This window comes from Pinus tabuliformis, chromosome J (genome assembly GCF_031772625.1).
Source record: "Pinus tabuliformis cultivar Carrire ecotype Pingquan chromosome J, CPIR1, whole genome shotgun sequence".
Lineage (NCBI taxonomy): Eukaryota > Viridiplantae > Streptophyta > Pinopsida > Pinales > Pinaceae > Pinus > Pinus tabuliformis.
This window is the reverse complement of record NC_142295.1, coordinates 899,063,807-899,086,947: the sequence shown is the minus strand read 5'-3', so window position 1 is coordinate 899,086,947 and position 23,141 is coordinate 899,063,807. Positions and strand designations below refer to the sequence as shown.

At 37.8% G+C, this 23,141-nt stretch overlaps 1 pseudogene; it reads left to right on the top strand.

Annotated features, from left to right (window-relative positions):
- LOC149229588 (cytochrome P450 720B2-like) overlaps positions 1-1,001 on the top strand; it is a 44,100-nt pseudogene extending 43,099 nt beyond the window's left edge.
- Positions 1,002-23,141: the final 22,140 nt, after the last annotated feature.

The following is a 23,141-nucleotide window of genomic DNA, read 5'->3' as shown; positions in this document are numbered from 1 at the left end:
AGTGTCGACATGATTGATCGTGTATGTATTTGTTCAATTCCCAGGTCATATATGAAACACTTCATCTCGCCAACGTCGCTTCAACGCTTTTCAGAGAAGCAAAAGAAGACATTAAAATTAAAGGCATTTAATAATATGTTTTTACTCTTCTTGTTTTTTATTTATGCTTCTATTCAAAGTTACAATTATATACGTATATAGTAAGGCTTACAATTTTACATATATAATTCTTCTGCAAGGTTTGAAATGTATAAAATCTTAACTGATACTTCCAATTCCAGCATTTCTTTTAATTTTTTGGGCGCAAATCTAATAGAAAAAGGTAGAATGTTTACAATACAGCCACGCGATTTACCTCAGCATTCGGATCATGACAAACTTGTGTTCTCAGGAGGCTTTGTGATTCCAAGAGGGTGGACAGTCATGCTGCTTCTGAAAAGCATGCATCTGGACAATAAGTATCATTCTTCTGCGCTCACATTTGACCCATACCGTTGACAACGGCAGCACGAAAATAATGTAATAATTAGCATGAAATCGTTCACTTCATGTTCTGTGGAAACACAAATCTCTTATTAATCTTTCTGTTAGTAATCTTTGGGACTTTATATTGCATGAGCTCTCAAAGAACCCCTCTTTTATACCTTTTGGAGGGGGGGCAGGCAAAACTTGAGCTGACCCTCTTTCTTCATAACTTCGTCACCAAATTCAGGTAAAAGAAATAAGACATCAATTTTTATTGAAGCATCGCTCCTAATTAATATCATCCTCTAGGAGAAAAGAAAAGAAAACAACACAAAATAGTGTGGCAACATGGTTTATGAACTTATTTACGCTCTGTATGTACAGTGTCATATTCGTTGACTGCGCTAAAATTGTGTTTTACGTGTACCTAATGTTTGCAGATGGAGGATGATAAGATCTCCTACTTTTCTGTTTCTCACTTGACTAGAGGCTTTCCGATCCGTCTACATCATCTTCAAGAACGAATGGATGATTAATCGCATTATAATAGGATTTGATTCATGCAATATGTAGTGTTAAAAACAGTAAGCAAGTTTGAAGCATACAACAATAATAGCCGCTCTGTGGACATATAACTATCATATTTCAAACATATTTATGTATTTCCTGTATTGAAGCCTGACAATTTGGGTTTCACTTTGATTCTTATCGGGTTAATGTATTAATCAGCTATTATTGCATATCCTTGTTTAAACAACAAGATAACAAGGTTCCAAGTGATGAAAAAAGTGGTCTGCATAATAGTATGGTTTACTAGAAAAATATTAAAAAGCAAAAATAAATATAGTTGTACAAATTAAATGTCTGTTTTTGGGGTCAAATTCTTGTAACATCTTCATATGGTAGTGGTAGTGAAATAAGCAAGTTTCTTAAATTAATAGAATATATTATAAAAATGTGACTGGGAATAATGGAGAATTTTCCAGATTATTTTATTATTAGTTATTGGTTGTGATTAGCTAGATTAGATCTTATTTTTAGGAAATTGTTTAATTTCCTCAACGAATTTCTAATCATATTTATGTACAAATTATTTGATGAATGACATGAAGTCATGTACACTCTTAGTTGATTATTTCCTCCATATTTTGTGTGTCTCTTAAATTTATCTTGGTATCACAGCTTGGTGTGGGAGCGTAGTTAGACCTCCAAAGTGCCTTGTTTGTCTAGAAATTATGACTGTAGATTAACTTGATAATGTAATATAACTAAAGAAAAATACTTTAATATACTTCTACAATCAAACTTACGAAATTTTAATAGATTTGAGCAAGATCAAGCTGAACACATAAAACTAGAGGAAGAATCAATGCACATGAAACACAGAAGAATACTCAGGGGAAAGCCTCAGCTAAAAACTCCACTATCTGTATTATCATACAAGTTGGAAATATCTCAGAATTACACAAAGATTTAGCTCTCACAGTGAGCTAGCTCTCAGTACAATCCTTACAGATGCTCACAAGAAAAATAGACTTCTCATAAGTCTTCCACACTGCCCTCCAAGCTCCTATTTCATAGCGCAATTTTTCCTTGGTGATCCTCATGTTACCAAGTGTAACACTGATCACTCACACTAATCTCACACCATGTAAAACTGCACAATCCTCAATGAATAAATTCCTTCTGCATGCATGAGTTTTCTTTATAGGAAAATTCATGCAACTAATAGTACAATGTCCCTGTCTTTAATCTCAACTGGGCCTTTCTCAGAATAGACATGTATGAGTTAAGGATGAGAGAATCTTCAGTCATCTAGAGTACACTAGTTGGATGCATGCATGCATTAACTGACTAAACTCACAATTACTTCCTCAAACAGTTTGGAACTAATCTAACTTGACTTAACTCAGTAAATTGAGCTAACTAATGACAAGTCAAATATAACTCAACCTTATTTCCTTAATTAAGGGATAATCTCCTTAATTTGAGGGATAACTATTGCATGACTTCAGAAAGACTTCTAATTTGAATGTCTCCAACTAATTAACTCAAGATGAATTAATTAATTATTTTTCAAGTAGCTAGTGAGACTAAATTCAAATTTTAATTCTCGATTTTAATTCAAGGACAAATTAAAATTTGAATATTCTTGTTGCCACATTTCAACACTCCCTCTCAACAAGAAATGGATTATTTTCCACCTCAATCCTCTCTCTATGGAATTCGAATTTACACTTTGACAATGCCTTTGTCAAAATGTCAGCATCTTGCTCCTCTGTCAAAATATACTGCAGCAACATGATCCTCCTCACTACACAGTCTCTGAGATGATGATACCAAATATCGATATGCTTGGACCTATCATGAAATACTCGATTCTGAGAGAGTTTGATACAACTCTAATTATCACAATAGATCACAGTTGGATCCATCCTCTGATCAAACAAGCCAACTAGGATCTTCCACATCCAGATGGCCTCACATGTTGCCTGACTTGTAGCCATGTATTCAGCCTCTGCCGAGCTGAGTGCAACCAACCTCTGTTTCCTGCTGTACCAAGAAACTGCAGCTGACCCAAGGTTGAAAATCCCTCCTGATGTGCTCTTTCGATTTGATGGACTCCCTACCCAATCTGCATTAGTGAAGCCCTGTAACTTCACTCCCTCTATCCGTCCATACCATAATCCATACTGAGATGTGGCTCTGAGGTATCTCAATACATGCTTTTCCGCCTTCCAAAACATCTTGGTAGGTTGAACCATAGCTTGACTTAGCTGGTTCACAGCATAGCACAAATCTGGTCGTGCTTTTACTAAGTACATTAGTGAACCCATGAGATGCATGTACACAGTAGCCTCTACTACTTCTCCTAAAGTAGCATCCTCCTTCCGCCAGTTACCTGCTAGACGAGTCTGCATGGGCTTGCACTTCTCCATGTGGAATCTCCTGAGTATCTCGTTGGCATACTTTCCCTGAGACACAAACAATTCCCCATCCTTCTGCCACACTTCCATGCCAAGGAAGTAATGCATAAGACCCATGTCTTTCATCTCGAATTCTCTTACAAGGTCCTCCTTGCAAGACATGATCAACTGATCATCACTTGTCAATATGAGATCATCAACATAAAGTACAATTAACAACTGCTTACCTTTCACCATGATGTGGTATAGGTTCGCATCCGCTTCACTCTTTTTGAAGCCCAACCCGGTGAAAAAGTTGTCCTCCCTGGTGTACCAAGCACGAGGTGCTTGCTTCAGCCCCTACAAAGCTCTCTTGACTCGGAAAACATGCAACTCACAATCGAAGGTCTCAAAACCTTCCATTACTCTATGTACACCTCTTCCTCAATCTTGCCATTTAGGACTGCAGTCTTCACATCCATCTGATGGATCTTCCAAACCATCTGTGCTGATAGTGCCAACATCGATCTGATAGATGAGTACCTAGCAATAGGAGAAAAAGTCTCATCATAGTCAATCCCCTCGACCTGTGAAAAACCTCGGGCAACAAATCTTGCCTTATGTTTCTCCACGCTACCATCAGCAGCTTGCTTTACCTTGTGAAGACAACGGGAACTCACAACTGACTTGTTCTCCAGTCTCGGAACCACGTCCCAAACACTGTTATGAAATATGGAGTCATACTCCTCCACCATAGCATCAACCCAAATCAGATGCTTCACTGCTTCCTGAAAGGAAGATGGCTCGATCTCAACACATTCCCCACCAAGGCCCATGTATACAGTGTACCTCTCAGGTGACCTCCTCTGTCTGCGCTGAGAAGATCGTTCTCCCACATTCTCTCTCGCATCCGACAATAATCTATCAGCTTCTCTTGTGTGCTGCCATCCATCTCTGGAAGAATCTGCTTTACTGGATTTCTCCACTCTTGGATCATCTACATGCTGCTGCTCCACATCAGTATTAGGCTCCTCCTCCTTAGGAACCAACAGTTCCTCCACAGTCTGTAATTGGAGCTCCCTCTCAAGGGAAACTTGCATGGCCTTTTGCTCATCAAACTTAAGATCTCTGTGAACCACTATCCTCTGACTGTTAGGCAGATACACCCGACAGTTGTGGGGTGTATCAGTGTACCCCACAACTATCTCCAACTCTTCTGTTGGCTTAATCTTCTTCCGTGCATCCTTTGTCACATGGCAATATACCGATGAGCCAAAGATCCTAAAGTGACCTACATCTGATCTCTTACCAAAGAAAGCTTCCTCTTGTGTCTTCATCCCAAGTATGCGATGTGGGCTTCTATTCTGGAAATAGACTTTTGTGTTGCATGCCTTAGCCCACAAGTGAAGAGGTAGGCCTTAGTCATGCAGCATCGCCCGTGCTTCCCCTACAATCATTCTGTTCTTCCTCTCAGCCACCCCATTCTGTTGTGGGTTATGAGGTGTCCTCAACTCTCATTTAATTCTTTCTGTTCCACAGAAGTCCTTAAACTCTTGAGAGACATATTCTCCACCATTGTCACTTCTCAAGGCCTTGATCTTCTTCCCTGACCCTTTCTCGACCAAAGCTTTGAACTCACAAAACTTTGAGAAGGTTTGGTCCTTCTTTTGCATGAAATAAATCCAGCATTTATGAGAAAAATCATCAACGAAAATCACATAATACCTTTGCTTCGTTGTGAATGCAGTCGAGAATGGTCCACACATATTAGTATGAACTTGCTCTAAGATTGCTTCCGCACGACTGTCTCGATCATGAAAGGAAAGCTTGGCATACTTTCCCATGGTACAACCTTTTCATGTGTCAACTTGCACATGTTTACCTTTGCGAATTCCTGTAGATATCTGTTGCATTATCTTCAAGGCACCATGATGCAAATGGCCCAACCGCCTCTGCCACAACTCGCCAATGTCTTGGCTTTTCGCCAATTCTGCTTTCGAACTCAATGTTGCACAATCATCTACCTCTAGTTTATAGAGATTCTTCACCTGAATCCCAATCCTCTTGGTTTGACCCATGGCTATGTGTCTTAGGAACGCCTTTCCTTTACTGAAGACAACATTGTAGCCTTTGTCCTCCAACATCGTGACTAATACCATGTTCTTCTTCAGTCCAGGCACATACTTCACATCTATCAAGGTGAGAGGAGCTCCATGCTCCCTCTGAAAAGTAACCGTGCCCACTCCTTAAACACTATACTTTCCATCGTCACCCATCTCTATGCGCATCTTGAGGTCTTTCTCCTCCAAGGTACTGAATAAACTTTTATCTCTGGTCATGTGGAATGAGGCTCGATTGTCAAGATACCGAACACAACCCACCATCGATGACACCATGCATGTGATGAGGGTAAAGTCCATTTCGAGCTGAGAGGCTAATGCCTCACCTTCCGATCCTTTCGAAGATTCGTTCTTGGACTTCTTCGATGGGAAATTAGTTGCATAATGTCCCATCTTATGACAGTTAAAGCATCTCACTTTAGACTTGTCAATCTTCTTCCCTCCATGAGAATAATTCGATTTGGAATGGGAAGCCTTCCCCTTTCCTTTCCTTGCCTTACTTTCTAAGGCCATATTTTCTTCATCATCATTCTTTGATGAAGAACCATCTCGTTTACTCCTGCTAATCTCCTCCTGCATCAGATCCGACCACAGTTGTTCCCAATCCAGTAGTTTCTCCCTTCCATTCACAGAGTGCTGGTAGCTATTCCAGCTCTTTGGAAGGTCGAGGAGAGAGGGCTCACCATATCATCATCAGCAATAGTTATTCCCACACTACCAAGCTCATCTTTGCAGGTGGTGAGCTTGTTCAGATATGTGGAAATAGTATCGCCCTTCTCTATATTGATTTTCCAAAGCTTATCCTTGAGCGCCAATTTCTTCTAGTCGCTACTATTCTGGTAGAGGTCCTTCAACGTCTTCCGCATTGAAAACAGAGTATCCTTCCCATGGAGACTCGAGACAATATGGTCTCAAACTCCCTCCAGGATGATTCATCTCACCTTCGCCACACACTTCTTTCACTCAGCCAACTCTTGTGCATTAGTTGCAGCTGGCTTTGGGATTTCTTGATCAATGAAATCCTTCAAGCCATTGTCTTCTAATATAGATTCCATTCTATCTTTCCATGCTATGTAATTCGAGTTGCCTTCCAAGGCATACTCGAGTCTCAAGCCATAGAACGCCATTGACCAACTTGAAGTATGAGATGAATTCGATTTGCACCTGCAACCCCGAACTTCAAACTTCGAATTCTCTTCTCAGTATATTGTTCACAGCTCCGATAACCTTTTCTCTGATACCATGTAGAAATTATGATTATAGATTAACCTGATAATGCAATAGAACTGAAGAAAAATACTTTAATCTACTTCTACAATCAAACTTGTGGAAGCTTAATAGATTTGAGCAAGATCAAGCTAAACACATATAACCAAAATAAGAATCAATGCACATGAAACACAAAAGAATACTCAGGGGAAAGCCTCAGCTAAAAACCCCACTATCTGTATTATCATACAAGTTGGAAATATCTCATAATTACACAAAGTTTTAGCTCTCACAGCTAGCCATCTCTCACTACAATTCTCACAGATGCTCACAGGAAAAATAGACTTCTCATAAGTCTTCCACACTACCCTCCAAGCTCCTATTTCCTAGCGCAATTTTTCCTCAGTGATCCTCCTATTACCAAGTGTAACACTGATCACTCACACTGATCTCACACCGTGTAAAACTGCACAATCCTCAAGGAATAAATTCCTTCTACATGCATGAGTTTTCCTTATAGAAAAATTCATGCAACTAATAGTACAATGTCCCTACCTTTAATCTCAACTGGGTCTTTCTCATAATAGACATGCATGAGTTAAGGATGAGAATCTTCAGTTATCTGGAGTACACTAGTTGGATGCATGCATGCATTAACTGACTGAACTCACAATTAGTTCCTCAAACAGTTTGGAACTAATCTAACTAGACTTAACTCAATAAACTAAGCTGACTAAGTACAACTCAAATATAACTCAACCTTATCTCCTTAATTAAGGGATAATCTCCTTAATTTAAGGGATAATTGTTGCATGACTTCAGAAAGACTTCTAACTTGAATTTCTCCAACTAATTAACTCAAGATGAATTAATTAAATATTTTTCAAGTAGCTCATGAGACTAAATTCGAATTTTAATTCTCAATTTTAATTCAAGGACAAATTAAAATTGGAATATTCTTGTTGCCACATTTCAACAGTTTGTTGCAGATTTCATTATGTGGCAGAGGTAAAGTGGTGCACAGACGATATGTCTATATTTTTAGACCTTTTTGACTATGACCTTTTTGATGATCATTTTTTCATGATGCCATTTGGAAAAAAAAATTATTCCGATGGCATTTTTTAGCCGGAAGAATGATATGGTAAACAAAACAATTTTATTGATGGCCATAAGTATCATGAGTTCCAGTCTACTCCACATGATGTTGCAATTGAAGAGCTACCAGTTAACCATGAGGAAAGGTCTAAGGAACCTACTATTGAAAATATAGATGATGACCAAGACAATACAGGAATGAAAACACAACAGAAGCAGAAACGAAACCAAGATGTGTTCAAGAAAGCTAACAAGTCTTATTGAAGACAATCATCATCTCAAAGCTACTAAGTAACCTATGGAGGACAAAGCAGTTCATATTACACATCCTCAACAATCATGGGAATGAGCCCTCATGAGGTGACTCACAAGGAACAAATGGAAGCAAATAAAATTATCTATGGGGACAAAGAATTTGGTGCTCAAATGTTGGACACTAAAAGCAGGAAAAATGGTCCTACCAAGCTTTCACCCTCTAAAGTGTTATCAACTACCAGCGATCAAGGAAAACCATATTGCGATGAGGATAAACTAGATCACAAGGTTTATGGTGTTTTATCATCTCACACTAAAAGGAAGGAAAAACATGAGTCCTATAGGTGAAATTCTCCATTAAGGGGGATACTTGGAATAATGGAGAAATGTAGAATTCTACAGGTTATTTTATTATTAGCTATTGGTTGTGATTAGGTAGATTAGATCCTATTTTGAGGAATTTGTGCAATTTCCTCAACATATTTCTAATCTTATTTATGTACAAATTATTTGGTGAATGATATGAAGTTCTGTGCAGGAACTCTTCAGGTTGAGCTCAGCTCACCTGAGAGTTGCTCATTTCCTCCATATTTTGCCTCTCTCTTAAATTTATCTATGCGTTGTAAATATATTGAGAAATAAATTGTAATTGAAAAACAATATGAACTAAAGAAGAGAAATTCATAACTCATGGAGACAAATACATGTCGTACATAGCACATAATTATGAAATATATTCAAATATGAAATATATAGCTAAATTATTGCATTTTGAAAAAATTATTGATTTTAGAAGAGTTTCGAAGGGTTATATAACAAAGCATTCAGTGTGTTTTTCTTTCTTTCTCAATGTAAAGAGTACACAATCTTGAGTTTTTTCATAACATTTAAAAGAGAATAAAGGTGACATGCCTAAATTTTCTAAGGATTTGGCACACTGATATTAGTGGTTGCCTTGAATAATGTCAAGCCATGAAATTTACATGAATTTTGCAAACATTTATTCAAATGATGTCATGACCATCCACTAATCCAACCACAAGAAATAATGATGGTCGACATTGGTCCACAATTCATCCTTCCACATCCCTTCTACAATGTTCTAAATGTAGGGCTACTATGTTACAAAGAATGTTCATGCTTGGGTCCTTTCCTCTAATGAGGATGTTGATATGGCTCATATTTTAATTCTACAGACTCAAAGTTGGGTACAACATTACTTTCTCCAAGAATGACATTAGTAGCCATGTCATCAATTTTCTTGTCATAATTGCTAGGAGCATGTTCTTCCAATACCTTAGTTTGAATTCCTTTTGACAACAAACAACACCTCTCTTGTCTCAAGGGAGCTAGATATAGGTAATGAGGAAACAACAAGATTAAATCCAAGTCCTGCTCTTGATGTCCACACTATAGAGTTAATAGGAATAGTGATGCCTTGTCCACTCTTTCCAAGTCCTCCTCCAGTATGTTTTATTTTGCTTATCAATAGAGATCCAATACCAATGGTGTATTTTTCAAAGCTATGTGAAACAAAAGGCACCATTATCAACATTAGAAAGTGACCATGATAAGTCAATAATAATATTCTCCTTCTCATCATTTTGAAGGAAACTGACTTCCAAGTCAAGGTGCTACTTACACTCTTGCAAGTATTGATTCACCTCATATTTTCCAATCAATTATTGTGACAAGGCATCATAATCTTGTTTATGAGTTTGATATTTGTCCAACAATCTATTGTTCTCTACTTAAAGAGGTCTTTCTTCTTCACAAAGAAATTGCATTGAGGACTCCATATTGCAAAATTTCTTCTTTAAATTGCATTTCCTTAGTCAAATGATGACTCAACCTCCTTCAAATCATCGAGGAGATCAATATTTTCATTAAACTTGTTTGCGAGGAGTAACTCTATGAATTTAATTGTTTTTTTGCGTTAACATATATCATGGATATATACAAGGAACGAGAGACTATTTGGTTTCATCTCCTAATGTCTCTTCATCTTCCAACTTCCTTTATTTTTATATTTACAATATTTATATAGGTTTTCCTAATCCCAAGGGTTAGGTGTCAACATCCCCCCCCCCCCCCACCCCCCCCATCTAAAGGGATGTTGGTGAATCCAAGAACTCATTCTGAATCTTTCAAACTTTCCCATTCTAAGCACTTTGATGAAGATTTCTGCGATCTGCTCTTGTTGAACAATGTTGTAGGTCGATTATTTTGGCCTCAACGTGATCTTGAATCACATGGTATTTTGTATTGATGTGCTTTGTTCGATCACGAAATTTTGGGTTCTCAGCCAACTTTATTACATAAATCTTGTCAATCAAGAGAGGAGTTGAATGCACTTGTTTCTCCTACAAATCTTCTAGAATTTTACTGAGCCACACAATTTCCTTCTTTACTTCAACTGGTACCACAAATTCTTCCTCGGTTGTGGAATCTGCTGGAAGTAATTGTTTGCATGACCTCCATGAGATAGCTCCTGATCCAATACTCATAATAAATCTGAAGTAGAAACTCCAATTTCGTTATCTCCATAAAAATCTGAATTAGAGTATCCAATCAAGCTAAAGTCACCCACCTGTGTATACTTGAGTCCAAAGTCTAGAGTTCCCTTCAGCTACTTTAGAAATATTTTTGCGGTAAACGAATGACCTTCACAAGGCTTTTTCATAAACCTAGAGAGGATTCCAATAGTAAATGAATGTCTAGCCTAGTAGTAGTTAGGTAGTTGAGACTTCCTACGAGTTGTCTATACTTTGTTACATCCTCCAATTCTTTTCCTTCGATGGATGGTGAGCATTAAATTATGTTCCATTGGAGTAGTCAAAGGATTAAACTCATCCATGCCAAACCTATTTAACAAATCTCCAATTTACTTCTTCTGAGAGAGGAATATAAATTTTGGATGTTGGGTTACTTCAATACCAAGATAGTAGTGAAGATAGCCCAAATTTGTCATTTCAAATCCTTTCATCAGTTCTTTATTTGTCGATGCAATGTAACTTTCTCACTGTTTTGTGTCATCAGAAGATCATATACATACACCACAAGCTATACAACTATTTTTCCAACTTTCTTGACAAACAAAGTTACATCATCAAGATCATAAGGTTTGAAATTGAATTTCAAAAGATGCTCAGTTAACTTCTCATAACAGGCTCACGATGCTTACTTGAGGCCATACAAGGATTTTACAAGCCTGCATACTTTGTGTTCTTGACCCTTCATAACAAATCCATCTAGTTGGGATATAAAAGAATTATCTTTCATATCTCCATTCAAGAAAGTAGTTTTTACATCCATTTGGTAGACTTTCCAACCGTTCTGAGCCGCTAAGGAAAAGAGTGTCCCGATGGTAGACCATTTTACTATGGGGGAAACAGTCTCCTCATAATCAACCCCTTTCTTCTGTGCAAAACCTTTTTCCATAAGCCTGACTTTGTGCTTGTCAAGTGAGCCACCTACTTTATACTTATTCTCGAAAACCCACTTGCAGCCTATTGGTTTGGTATGAAATGGAGGATTAACCAAATTCTAGATGCCACTCTTTATCAAAGCATCATATTCTTTTTGCATCTCTTATTTCCATTCATCATGAGAAGCGACTTCTTTGAAGGAAGTCGGTTCAAAATATGTAGGCAAATTTAGTTCACAATCATATGAGGCATCCATATCAATAGGTGAATCAGGATTATCTACATCAGGGAAAATTTTAAGAACCCCCCCTAAATTTATAAATATAATAAATGGGTGAATCTCCATGGTATATAGGAAAAATGGAAGGCGATTTTATCAATAATATAATATGTATATATAATTTTTTGGCGAATCTCTCACCAGGCATGGCGAATATTTTACTCAATTATAAAATATTGTAAGATCTTGGCGAGTCTTTCACTAAATAATAAAAATTTGTAAAGTCCTAGTGAATCTTAGCATAGGTGACATGCTGGTTTAATTCCCCCATTTAAATAGGCTACATTCCAGGTGAATACCATGGGTCAATACCATGTGCCATTTTTATTTTTATTAATTCTAATATTAGGGTTAATAATGGTTTTTTGCATGGTATTAATAACAATTTAGTCCATGGTATTTGTCCCATAGTATTTTGGCCATAGGTTTCACCTAAATATAACCCATTTTTTGAGTGTTCGTAAATATAAGGTGACTTATGGAGTAAATATAAAAAAATGTTTTATTTGTTTACCATACCTCTCGTTTATTTATATTTTTATTAATTTACCATACCTCTTTTACAAATATGGTATTTGGCCCATAGGATTCACTTAAATAAAACATCTTTCTTGAGCCTTCATAAATAGAATGAGGGTTATGGACTAAATATAAAAAGAGGTTTTATTTATTTACGATACGTCTCGTTTATTTATATTTTTATTTATTTACCATACCTTTTGAGTAAGTATAAAAAGACGTTTTATTTATTTACCATACCTCCACTTTACTTATATTTTTATTTGTTTACACCCTTACATGTATGTAAGGTGACTTATGGAGTAAATATAAAAAATGTTTTATTTATTTACCATACCTCTTTTATAAATATGGTATTTGGCCCATAGGATTCACTTAAATAAAACCTATTCTTGAAAATGGGTGAATGGAAGGTTGTAAGTCCTAATTTCAAGGGCTAAATTTACCTTTTTTACCCTCTCCCTTAAAATAAGGTGGGCTATTTGAGGTGATTTGTAAAAATGTACTATGATACAAAATATTCACCCACTAAAAATTTAAAACCCCTTAATTTCGCCAAAGGGCGAACATTCGCCCCTAAAATTATCCTTGATCTACATCACATCCATTTTATTATCCTTGATCTACATCACATCCATTTTTTCTAACAGAGCTCCTTGTTCTTGTCCTTCCAACCTCATTAGGATGAACACTTTCAAGAGTTTTTGTCTGCCATTTTGGAGGACCTTTCTGAGACCTGGGCTACTCAGTTGACTGCGATGGGGATGAATCTAGATTTAGCCTCCCAATTATGTCAATCACATCACTTAAAGTGTCATGATGATAAGTGGATGGAGCTTCATGTGGGGGAGAGAGTACTTCAGAAGGATATTCCATAGATTGAACCAGTATAGGGATCCCTACTTCAAGATGTGGAATACCATGTTATCAAACTATTGAAAAGATTTTTCATGTCCAAATTTATCTAAGTGATCAAACTATCGCTCAACAACATTATCAATCTTGGAATGTTTAAGAAAGATCACATCTCTAGATATTATAAACTTCTTATTAACTTCGTTATAGAGACAATATGATTTGGAGGAATTTAAGTACCCCTAGAAGATACATTTTCGACTTCTTGCTCTGAGTTTGTTTCTTTGTTCCTTAGGTATCAAGGCATAGCAGGTGGAACCAAAAACCCTAAGATGCCTCACCGAAGAAATGTGCCCATATCACATTTCATAGGGAGTCTTGTTGTTTATATCATGAGATGGGCACTTATTATTTATATAAAAAACACATATAACCACACCATCCCAAAACATCAGGTTAACATTCTAGAAAAGCATCATCGAATGTACCATACTTAAGACTGTCTTGATCATTCTTTCAACTACTTCGTTATGTTGGGGATTATAAGGCATAGTTGTTTGATGTCTGATCCCATGCTGGAAAAGATAGTTTTCAAATTCATTTGAAGTATATTATTTTCCATTATTAGTACAAATACAGACAATATGAGATTGTGCATCATTTTCAATCCATATATGAATGTTCTTGTATGTTTCAAAAGCTTTAGATTTGTTCCTCAATAACTAAACCAAACACATTATTTTGTAGTCATCAATAAATGTCATTATATATTTACTACCATTTGCAGAAGAAACGGGAATTGGGCCTCATAAATCAGAATGAATGAATTCAAGCTTTCTATGTGCTCTAGAATGAGAATCATGAAAAGACTGTTTTTTGTGCTTTGCTAAGATACAAGCATCACATTGCTTAAGTTTCCTAGGAATTGTAGGCAAACTAGTAACACCATTTTTCTTCAACAAACGAAGGTTGTCATAGTTCAAATGTCCAAATCAAGCATGCCGCAAAAGACTTGATGGAAGTGTACCTTCATGACAGTGAGAATTGTATGAAAAGTTTTGTACATGAGCAGAGGTTCCTTGTAGCTTTAGTAGTATTTCTTCTTCTATCCTAGTCATGAAAAGTGAGTGATCCGATGCTTTTCTGACCTCAACCTTGCCATCAAATGATCCGATGTTAAAGAGATCAGATGATCATCAGGCGAGAAGACCAAGGAACACCGAATTGAAATAGAAGATCAAAGATCAAGATTGCATGAATGCTCCATCTGATTCACAAGCCTTTGCAGGGTGGATATGAAGAACAAATCATATCTCTCATGAAGATGAATTATTTTCACATCTTGTTGTAGCGGTTACAACCACCCTGCAAAATTTTTCCTTAGCTTCGTTTTGGAGCCTCCCTATCGACCATCCTCAGAAGCATGTCTCGCACTGTTAAGCACATCAGCTTCAGTTGTTTCATAGTCTTGTCAGACTGTGCATGCAAGTTTGTTCCACCTCCTTCACAGGCTAATTTTCAGATTTAGTGTCAGTTGCTGGTTGATCAACTCCCTCTGGAAATTGTACAATTCTGGAGGGGAACCAACCTTCCCTCCAGAAAATTGTGTAAACCCAACGAAATACCCAGTTGGGCTCCAAAATTGCACAATTCTTCCTGACAATATTCCTCTAAAAAATTTTGCAATTCATCCCAAGACAACTGCTCAACCAAGAGATTGCGTAATTCTGGGTAGCACTCACCCACTGCTCCCACAAATTTCACAATGCATCTGGTACAACCAGCCCAACAACTAGCAAAAATTGCACAAAGCAACTAGGTAGCTTTCTTGGTTCAGAAATTGCACAATGTAGTCAAACAGGCTTCCTTGAGAAAATTGCGCAATCTGACCCAAGAAACTTTCTCAAACTAGAAATTACGCACTCCTGGGAGATGGTCACCTATTCCTCCTAGAAATTACGCAATCCATTTGGGACAACCATCTTCTCTCATCCCAGAAACTGCACAAATCCCTCTCCCAGGATCACATACCGATGCATGTGCCTTCAGGTTGACCGTTTCGCTCCGGGATCTAGAAAAACCGATTTGCATATATGGACTGCTTTTCCCAAGGTAGCATGCAAAGGAATCCATAGATTTAGGGATCTATTTTTAGCAACTGGAGGTTACATTCATGGATCACTTTAGAAACCTCCCGCCAATTCTTGCTTTTCCTAGATTTGTGGCATGCATGTCATAACCTCGATTTGATCAAAACTCGTTTCCGAGACATTGCAAAGCTCATTCCTCACATCGATATTACAACTCTGACATTCCACATCACATCTAGGAGTCGTCGAGACATTCAACTCAATTGTTTCGGGGTAAGCCCGCTTCACATATCTTGCGTTGTGTTTCTGTCGTTTTTTTTGTTTCGGCTTGTGTGTGTGTTGCATGCTTGATTTTTGTGAACGCTTGTTGTCATTTGCATGCATCTTAACTTGTACAAGCATCATTTCAGTTTTCGTTCGCATATCACTATTGTCGCATGCATGACATTTTTTTTTGCACCGACGATTGTTGTCGTGGTGACCCGCTTCACACACATGCATGTATCCCATTTTCTGAATCCTTCACTTACTATTTGCATGAATAATCATTCACTCTTGTTTGCACTCATCTCATCATGCATTCAGATTTCTCATGTTTTCAGTCGCCTGTCGGCCTGTCTTGGTTTCCTTGGCCCGAACCGTTCCTTGCCTTGCTAACACTGCACATTTCCAGAAGTGAAGGCTCTACCTTCCCTCCATAGATTGCGAAAGTCTAGCCTAGCACTAACCTCTAGGATTGCATTACGTGAGTCTTGGAGGCAGTGTCCTACTGGCCCCAGAAATTGCACAATGTAGTTGCTAGTTGCATGTCACTGCTGATTGAAATTGTGCATTGTGCAGTTTTAGTCCTCAGAAGGCCAAGATGAATAGCCTGGACAATGCCTTGCACAGTTTTGGCAGTCAGTCTCCCAAATTCCCAGTAGAAATTGTGAAACCTTCACAATCAATCACACACGTATGTTGCATGTCAATCCTCTAGTTTATTTTGGTTTTCAACTGACATATTTCTTGCCATGAGTGTTGCTATGCCTCCAAGTATCACATATGTCATCCGCCTCCTAGGAGCATAGGTACAATGGATTCTAGGAGAGCAGAGTCAAAAACACCGCTAAGAGCACAACTAGTGATGCAGTTGATCAAGTGTCTATGGACTTGCCTATCCAGGAGGACATCAAGTTTTTCATGGACAAGGATATCAAGATGAATAGAAACATCATCACAGTGAGCAACACCATCAGCAGCAATAGAAGGCAGCACACTTGCACATGACGAATGCAAGAGGAAGGTTGTTGACATCATAGAGGCAGAGAAATGCTACAAGTTTAAAGCAGATCCACTCATGACGAAAGAAGCTTTTGAGATTGAGGCTATGAAATGACAGCGCGACACGTAGATTGCGTAAAGGCAGAGAGAGAAATAAAGAAGGAGTTGCATGTGCTGAAGCAACAACTCATGGAAGAACATGAGTTGCACAGATGAGATAATTAGCTATAGCACAAACAGGTATACCATGGGGAGCAACATGCAGAAACAGATGAAACTGTGCCGATACAAGTTATAGATCCATCCCAGCAGCTGGCACGAAGCAGAAAATGTGAGAAGTGTTGTTGATTGCATGCAAGGAAATTCAACATCATGCATGTCATTGTGCGCACGCATGTGATCCCACCCATTTGGCACACTCACCAAGGCGAAGACAAGAAGCAAGTCTGACTGGAGTTGAACATGTACTTTTATAAGTTAATGTGCATGGTCACCAACAACACTTGGATATCAGCACAGACATTATGCATCAATATGTTTCTGGTCCAACCACACTCAAGACAATGATGCGCATGTTATCAAATGAGTTGGACAGAGGGGCCATATCATTGTACCTAGATGAAATGGAGGCAAAAGTTCTCTTTCAGCAGGATGTCACCATTGAGCACACGGACACCATCACGGATGACCAAGCTTGGCATCAGTTCACCATCATCAATCATCGCAAGGATGTCAAAGAGTTGGTATTACCACAATGGCACTACAACAAAACCAGCGATTAGCGTCCCTTTTTACTTCTTTTTTTGCATCTAGAGCCCATTTTTGGTGCTATTTGCATCCATTTATCAAATATGGTGCAAAACTTGACACAAAATTTGCATCAAGTTTTGCACCAAATATTACACCAAGTTTAGCACCAGGTATTGCAATAGGTTTTGCACCACGTTTTGCACCAAATTTTATGCCAAGTTTTGTGACATCCTTTACACCAGGTTTTGTTCCAGGTTTTGCATCAAGTTTGGCACCTAATTTTGTTTGACATACTTTTGCATCCTCATTTGCATCCACTTTTTGCACCTACACTTGCATCAACTTTTGCATCGACTTTCACATCCTTTTTTGCATCCTTTTTTAAATCATTTTTTGCATCCATTTTTTCATCCATTTGTGCATCCCTTTTGCGCCAAGTTTTACATCGTGTTTTGTGTCTAGTTTTGCATAAAATTTTGCATCTACTTTTGTTGCATCCACTTTTCCCTCTTGTTTGGCATCCATATTTACATCCTCTTTTGCATCTATTATTGTACCCACTATTGCATCTAATATTTTTGTGCCACAATTAGCGCCTAGTTTGGCACCTCCTTTTGCACCCACTTTTGATTATAATTTTGCATCCACGTTTGCATCCTCATTTGCGTCTAGGTTTTCATCAACTACTACATCTATTTTTGCATCCCTTTTTGTATCCAATTTTGGACCGGGATTTGCATCGTGTTTTGTGTCTCGTTTTGCATCTACTTTTGCATCGACTTCTATTGCATCCACTTTTGCACACAATTTTGCATCCACTGTTGCACCCATTTTAAATTTCACTTTTTGCATCCCTTTTTACATCTTCATTTGCATCATACTTTGATTCTTTTTTTGCATCTATCATTACATCCACTTTTGTTATGCCACAATTTGCACCATGTTTTGCACTCACTGTTGTATCCACGTTTGCTTCCAATTTTGCATCCATGTTCACATCCTCTTTTGCATCAAATATTGCATCTATTTTTGCATCCACTTTTATGTTACGTTTATGCATTGGGTTTTGCATCTCGTTTTGTATCTACTTTTGCATCTACTTACATTATATCCATTTTTTGCATCCAATTTTGTTTTGCCTGTTGCATCAATGTTTGCTTCCACTTTTACATCCATTTTTGCATCTTATTTTGCATATTTTTTGTCTATTGTTACATCCACTTTTGTTGCACCATATCTTGCGCCTACCATTGCAACCACATTTGCTTCCACGTTTGCATCCCCTATTGCATCCACTTTTGTTTCATCCATTTTTGCATATACTTTTGTTTCCGTTGTTGCATCCACATTTGTTTCACCACAATTTGTGCCAAGTTTTACACCTACCATTGGACCCATGTTTGCTTCCACTTTTGCCTTCATGTTTGCATCCAAGTTTGCATTGACAACTACATCTACTTTTGCATCCACTTTTGTGTCAGGTTTTTCATGTTGTTGTGCATCTACTTATGTTGTATCCACTTTTCATCCAATTTTATTTCTATTGTTGCCCCCATTTCTATGTTCGCTTTTGCATCCCTTTTCCAACACTCATCATATTTTATGCATTGATGATATTCCTTATGGCATTGACAATTATGAACAATTGATGACAATGTCAATAATATTGACAATGATGAAAATGAAGATGATGGCGATGACATGAATTGTGATTATGATGATAAAGACGATAGTGGTTACAATGACAATGATGATGATGGCAATGATTATGATGATGACGATGCTAATGACGTTGGCAAATCTTCCCAATTTTAGATGTTGTCATTGTCATAATCATAAGCATTATCTTTGGTGTCATGATCATCATTTTCATCTAGGTCATCATCAAAAACAATAATGGCATGAATGATGATGATGCATGATTACAACAATGTCGATAGAAATTACATTAATGATGATGATGGGGATGATAAAAATGACAACGACGATGATAATGGTGGTGATGATGATCATCATCGATCATCTGTCAAAAATAGAGTTGTTATTTCTCTTACGTATATCAATGTGTCCTAAACAACCCTTTTCTAGCACTGATCACATTTTTTGGGTTGATGATATTTCTTACAACATCTACAATTATGAACAATTGCAAACAATGTCCATAATGATGATGATGATGGCATGAATGGTGATTATGATGATAATGTAATGATGGAAATAACAATGACAAGGATGATGGTGATGATGATGACAATGATTATGATAATGAGAATGACCTTACAATCTTATGGATTCGTGAACAATTACTAGTTTCAATACCATCTTCTGGATACGTATTACTATCATACTTTTTAAATTTTCTGTCTCTCTTGAGGTATCTTACTATAATGGTGTTGTCAACACTAGAAAGATATCTTGTTGTAATGGTGGTTCTAATGTTAGCACTAGCAAAGTTTAGAAGGGAGGATGCTACTACAAGAGGAATTCCTTCTAAGTGACTATGGCATTCAAAATGAGGCTTTATGGGCTGCTTGTTAACACATGTTCTCATGTTCATATAAAATTAATGTGAAAAGTTGCTTTAATTGGTTCCCATGCATAATTGATATTGATAATGGGGTGGTATAAAATTGTAATGGGGATATCCGTTAGTTAGTTATGATGGGTCAACAACATTGAAACCATCCAAGTGACATTTCACCTTGGAACAATCGTCGCTCGTGCGAAAACACGAAGTTTATGTAAATGAAAGTTGTGATTGTAGTGGAATTAAAACCATCGAGAAATATCAAAGAAGACGCTGCCTACTAGTTTTGAAAGACAACCAAGGCATTGAACAACTATTTGCGTTAGGATGTAGTGAGGGAATCGAAGGAAATTTGGCAGCCCTAAGTTGCCATTACTATTGCCAATCACACATTCAATAGTAACCATAAAAGGTAGCCACATATAAACAGAACCTCGAGGTGTTGACAGTCAGAATCTATTGTAATAACTTTGACGTATATATAGTTTTGTGTTTAGATGAGAATGAAGTGGGCTTCATCCAAGGTTCGGCTCAATCCTCGTCCATTCCATGCAGTGGTGTTTAATTCGCCAAGCAAGAGAATATTACGTGAGAGTTCAGAGTTAAATCAACAAAAATCAAGGACGTGTGATTGTCAAATTATTGCTCCTCCCTTATGATTGAGCGCTTGATGCGATGGTCATTATCCTTGGGTGATACTTTTATTCCCCATTTTCTATTGAAAAAGTAGCGTTTTTCTGTTCGATTATGATAGGATTGGATGAACGCCGGTTTGGGTGGATGTAGACCCATGTTTTTTTGTGGTGATCTTCAAATGTCTTGAGGATAAGAAAAAAATCCTTGACCAAGGTCCATGGTTTTGGGGATGAGTTGGTCTTCTAGTGAAGCCATGGTTGCCCAACTTCAATCCTCTCACTATGTTGCCGATGACTACTCTAGTATGGGTAAGATTCCCAGTTTTCCCATTCACTTTACCCATCTAGATCTCTTAGAAAAAGTGGGCAATTTTATTGGAAGATTCGTCAAAGTAGACAGGGAAAGACTTTTGAAAGGCATTTTCACCTATGTTTGCATATGTGTTTAGGTAGATCCCAATGAAGTTTTGCGAGATAAAATTGAGCTCAAGTGGATGGGAATTGTGTATTCCCAACCCCTGGACTATGAAAATACAACTTTTCAATATAGGAATTACCAACAAGATAGACACCTTCAAACTGTCTGTCCCTTTCCAATAGGGGCTTCCTCCTTACAGTCATCTAAGAACTCTAGCTGCAGTTGGAGGGATCTTAAGGAAAGAGAGGGATCCAAAATGTAACACCCCTCCCTTGTGTGTCAAACTTTGCAAACCTAAGCTGAGAAAAGTTAGGTATGATGTGTAATATAAAAAGTAAATACATTATTAATAAATTAATCACTTGGAAAAGCGAGACACCAAGAGATGAGATTCTTGCCAAATCACATTGGTGAATGGGAAAGGATAATCCTTTCATGGTAAAGCTTCTCGATTTAATTCTAGATAAGTTGGATGGATTGGAGATAAATATCCATTGAGAAAAACATAAAAGTTGTGCGGGAGAGAAAGGCAATCTTCTATGACGAAAATCCTCATGGGAGAGAAAGGTGAGCTTTTATGAGATAAGCCTACACAAATGGATAAAAAGATCCATAAAAGCGAGACACCGCTAATGGAAACCATATCCTTCCATATGCTAAGGTCAATGGTGAAGTGGGTCTAATCTCTTGCTATGGAACTTCATGCATGGACAAGGAATCAATATCTACCTACTATGCCAAGGGGAATATTAGAAGGGTACTAAATAGGACTAAAGACTATTGGCTATTGGAATGGCTAAGTTATACTAGATCTAGATCTTTATCTCGGTAGAGAAGAGAGTAAAGAAGTGAAACATAGAGATGCGAGTATCATATGTCTAGACGAGTATAATATGTATAGAGCTCGAAGAGAATGAAATTCTCTGAGAGCTAGCCATGGCTCAAAAAGCCTCTTTTTAGTTGTTGAATTTAATGTCAATTGCTTTCTCCTTTCCCTTATTTCCTCTCTCTTATTCTTTTTTCTTTTCTCCTTTCTCTTATTCCCCTGTCCTTTCCCCCCTCTCCCTACCCGTACCCCACCCTCGCCCGGACGGCCCTCAAGCGTGCCTTCCCCTATCCTCGCCCTATGATCGCTTACCGCTTATCTTTTTTCTTGAACTCGTACCTTTGATGGCTCCTCCGGAGAGCGTTCCATTCTCCTGCGGTGCCGCCCCTTACCTCTTTCAGAGTAAGATAGACTTCTTTCTTCAAACAAGTAACAGTTGTTCGAAAAAAAAGAACAACCAACAACACCCGAAGTACTCATACCGACTTTCTCTCCTACCGAACCGAAGCAAAGCGTAGGTAACTGACTTTCTTTCTCTCGATACGGCAACCGAAGCGAAGTGTAGGTAACCGACTTTCTTTCTCTCCTACCGAAGGTAACTACCAAAGGTAGGCATTCATCTACCGAAGGGAGGACGATAGGTAACTGACTTTCTTTCTCTCGATACGACAACACAACTACCAAAGGTAGGCATTCTTTCTGACATCTTTCCAACTCTTGCTCTTACCTCTCTTTCCAAAGGAAGGAAGGGGGGTGTGGGGGGAAGGAAGGATCAGCTTCCTTCCCACCGCCAATGAAGGAAGGGGGTTGTAAGGAAAATATTATTAGTGCCAAATGAAAATTTATGTTAGGGATGCTTTCACATAGTTAGTTTTGTAATTATTATAAACATCGCATACATAACAACCACAAATAAAAAAAGTATGTAATATATAAGAACAAAACTAATGAAGTTGTTAGTACTAAAATGAGGCATATACTATCACATGTAATCTTAGATATACTTAGTGTGAAACACCATGACATCAATGTCTGAGCAATTTGTAAATGTGCAACAAGGGCTCAATAGGGGGCTAATATTTATTTGATAGTCACGTTCTTGGCTTTGTTGCTTCATTTGAAGGAAGGAGGACACTATTGAATTATTTCAATTACATGGTTCACACCTTCCAAGTATTAGTTAACTTGCCTAAAAAGGTTCGTAACACAAGTGATCAATGCAAATATCACCCATAGGCTACTTTTGTTCACAAAACTTAACTCTCCCACTTTATTTTTGTAAATACCCACTAATTCAAGTGTAGCCATGGTAGTTGATGCACAACCTCATGTGCACCAAAAAGCATCCCATAACCAACCTCCTCGAACCAAGCTTACCCTTCCACTCCTAACACCAAAATGTGCAACACTTATCATAGGGTCCAAGGGGTATTGTCCTTGGTGGCCTCTCATCACTATTGATAACTAGGGTTGAAATGTCACACCCCATGCTTGTGA